Source organism: Pleurodeles waltl, chromosome 7 (genome assembly GCF_031143425.1).
Source record: "Pleurodeles waltl isolate 20211129_DDA chromosome 7, aPleWal1.hap1.20221129, whole genome shotgun sequence".
Lineage (NCBI taxonomy): Eukaryota > Metazoa > Chordata > Amphibia > Caudata > Salamandridae > Pleurodeles > Pleurodeles waltl.
In genome coordinates, this window is record NC_090446.1 from 605,659,595 (window position 1) to 605,663,752 (window position 4,158).

A 4,158-nucleotide genomic window follows, 5' to 3' on the forward strand; every position below is an offset into this window, starting at 1 on the left:
GGAACGCGGGCCTTTGAAGGTTCACGGCCTATAACCCACAGACATTGAATCATTTTTCTTGAGACCCTCAGTGTACTCATGCCAACACTATTACCTTCCTTGCCTTACAACACAATAGAGATCAAATTAATGTATTTGTCGCTCCATGAACATATAGGCATATATTTTGAAACTAGAGTTCCAAAGCTAAATGCCTGCTGTATGGGTGATTATTCAAAGGAAGGTGGATTTGCTGGTTTAAAGTTTCTTCCTGGAGGCATAATGAGCCCCAGTCAGTGTTGAACACACCAGGCGAAGACCGGAACAACAAGAAGAGCCTAAGTTGCAAATATCTTTTGTTAAGAGAAAAAAAAATCTCAGGCCATATTTAATTGTGACTTCTCCTCAGGTCTTCACTGCATCATGTAAGCCAATGTAAGACCCCCAATTGTATTGTGGGGACCTCACCAAAATGATGTGCTCTTCTGCTCACCCCACAAAAGGAGAGTTCTGATGCGAACCCCAAATAACCAGGCCAAGGCATCCCGTAGAGGACTGCCTGAGCCCCTCCTGGCACCTAGTATGGCAATGGGCTGGGCAACCGGCCCATAGTTTGCACCCCTGGGTCAGACTGTATCTCTTGTTACCCCAAAGAGTCACCACAATGGAGCTTGTGATTGCCAGTCAAGGGATGACTGTTGGTCAGTGGCAAAGTAGGAGAGGCTGATAGACCCTCAAGCTCTACTTTATAAAAGTGGTCTAGTCACGCTCCTGCCGCCTCCTGGGCCGCATGTCCCCCACCACCAAAATACATTGGTTCATACCTTAAAACAAGAAAAAGTTAGAGGAGGAGTCTCCAAATAGAGTGCAGAAATTCTTCAAAGAAAGAACTGACAGGAGTAGTAGAACATAGCCTCTAAAAGTATATTAAAATGGCTTGCAGGATATTTCTGAATTTGCTTATTTGGAGGACCTTTGGCAAGGTTAAAAACAAGGACAAGGCTCTGGACAGGTAACTCTTCCAGTGTCCGCTGGTCAAAAAGAAGATCAATGCATTGATGGTGTAACTGCTCCAGAGTATGCAGGTCTACATGTTTCAACAACCAGTAGTTCCCATCATGGTCATGCAGCTTTCCTCAGGACCAATCATAGATACCTTCCTTTTATAGCTCACTCTAATTAAACACTATCATGGGGAATTTCACGAGTTGAGCATGTAATCCATTCGCACATGACATTCAGAGTACTTTTAAACCACGTTTGCGTGTCCCTGCAGTATATAAGACAGAGAAATTAGGTTTCTATTGAAGGTGTTTCTAAATTGGTTAGCTGAAATAAAAGCTGCCACATGAAACTTGGGACATCCTTCAAGAAAAGTACAGATTAATGAAGAAGCTATAACCCTGTTACTTTGTATGATGTTACATTCTCTGTTCTGGTGGTTATTTGAAATGATGAACAAGGTTTCTTGGTAGCTACTAGGTTCACTTCTCTTTTATTGCTTTTTAGACAAATGACACTGTTCTGCAGAATATAAGTAAGAACAAGGGTGCCAAAGCCTTCCCTGCTAATTGTTTATTTTGAAAAGCTCAACAGTGATATGATATGTTATAGAAGCTAGGAACAAAGTGTGAACAGATAGAGAGGAACTTCATACCACAAGAAGGGACAGAAGCCATACAGAACTGTATCATCTTCTTTTGCAGAAGGCTACCAGGAGGCGCTTACCCTTCACTTGATGGGTTTATCTGTCTACCTGTCAGTACACTCAGGAACAGCAGATGCCGCCATTTAATTTGAACACCAACTTCATTATTTACAGCAGGTTTGCAGGATCTTTGAAACGTAAATTAGGCCTTTTACTTTGGTGCTAATGTCAGTTTAGTAAGCCAAAGAAATCAGAGTGTGGCATCAAATACACGATTTCCCCAAAATGTTACACTATTATCTGCTATTCACACTCCTTGTGATAGGACCAGAAAACTCTTGGACTGGCCGGCACTGCAACACAACCTAAAAGAGGCACCAACAGAACTTACAGAGATTGTACGTTGGTGGAAGAGGTTTTTATTACAGTCAATTAAAAACAAGCTTAGGTGAAAACACACGCGTGAAATTCTTTTTATGTAAGATACCGGTGACATAGCACAAAGAATTAGGCACATGTGAGAAATAAAAAACATTACACAATTCAGCAGTGCATTATGTGAACTCATGAACACCAACAACAACAGGGCCCTTCTGCAATCCAAATGCTATCGGACCACACAGTTGCAACTACCTGCATCCGTGAGGGGTGGTCCCGCCTAACTGTACCCTTGTCCTCATTTCTGGGCACCACCGCCCCAAACACCAAGCTGCTTGAGGGGCTGTGGGAAGTGGCTAGGCACTGCAGCCCCATGTCCACCCCGGTGTGCCCTATCCCACAAGGTGGTGTGTACATCTGCTGACAGGTTCAGGACTGTTGGACCCTACCCTTGGTGCTGTCCTGGAGAGTCTGCTTTGGAGACCCCTCTACTTACTAGGAGCGAGTTTAGGATTCTAGATCCCACACCTAATTATAGGGTTGTGTGGGAGGGTAATTGCAGCTGATCCGCCCACCATTGTCATGATGTTCTTCTTCTAAAAGGCAGAGTCCAGGAGCCAGGTAACATTTATACCCCTGGCCATCGCGTCAGCGGCGGACGGAAGTGACGTGTATTCACTGCAACTTTACCACTTCCTGTCGCCCCGCATCTTTTGAGGTGAAGCGACAGGAAGTCGTCACTGGCCGGCACATCACAGGATCAGGGAAGGACCCAGGCCACGGTTTTCCCAGGTTCTCAATGTCGTGCCCCCTTCTATGAGGGGGGAGGTGCTCTATCCATAGGACCTGATTACCCCGAGTCTGGCCCGCACCCCAACACAACCTAAAAGAGGCACCAACAGAACTTACAGAGCTTGTACATTGGTGGAAGAGGTTTTTATTGCAGTCAATTAAAAACAAGCTTAGGTGAAAACACACTCGTGACATTTTTTTAATGTAAGATACTCGTGACACAGTACAAAGAATTAGACACATGTGAGAAATAAAAACATCATACAATAAGCAGTGCATTATGTGAACTCATGAACACCAACAACACCAGGGCCCATCCGCTATTCCAAACGCCATTGGACCATACAGGTGTAACCCCCTGCATCTGTGAGGGGCGGTCCTGCCTCACTATTCCCTTTTCCTCATTTCTGGGCACTGCCCCCCAAACACCAAGCTGCCTGCGAGGCTGAGAAGTGTCTAGGAGCTGCAGCCCCATGCCCACCCCCGGTGATCTGTGCGCCCTAACCCCCGATCTGATGTGTACATCCTCTGGTTAGCTCAGGACTGCTGGACCCTACCCATAGTGCTGTCTTGAGGAGTCTGCTTTGGAGGACACCTCTGCTAAGTAGGGGTGAGTTTAGGATTCAAGAACCTGCAACAAGGGCGACCAGAGCAACGAGGTCCTTTGCCTTCCCAACCACAAAACATTCCTTGGGCGAACGCTCAAATGTCCTTGATGAGCAAATCAGTCCCTGCTTCTGAGATGTGGATACCATACTTATGAAACATGTCTTTGCAGTTCAGCAGTTTATGCAGAATGCTCTGAAGGTGACCCAGGCCGGGGCACAGCCTGGACATCTTGAAGTTCAGAAGCCTCACGGAAACATTGATTGCCATAGACCTGATGTCCTTACCCCAATTCCAGTGTGGCACCATGTGGAACCACGTAAAGGCCACCACGGGAAAACCTTGGCCAATTGTGCTAATTCCTTCAGGATCGCCTTCCTGAGGCCCTTGCAGACATTTTTACCAAGTGTTTACCTCCAAGGTGGACAACAATGAGGTCAAGGAACTGGAGTCCCTCGCAACCCCTGGTTACCTCAATCAGCCAGTGCAATTGAGAAATGTGGAAGCCTCTGATCCCACACCATTGGAAGGAAACATCACGCAAGGTTGCTGGCTTGGGCTTACAGAGCAGTTGCAACCTGTAGGCCGCCCGCCAGATGAAGGAATGACCAACAACCCATACTACCTTGGACGGCATCCTACTAAAAAAGAAAAACACAAGCGTGAGCACACAAATAGAGAGGGAACAACCCTGCACCAGAGCCCCTTCATTGCAAGTCAGGGTAAATGTAGTGCTTGTAAGTGTTTGATGAGCA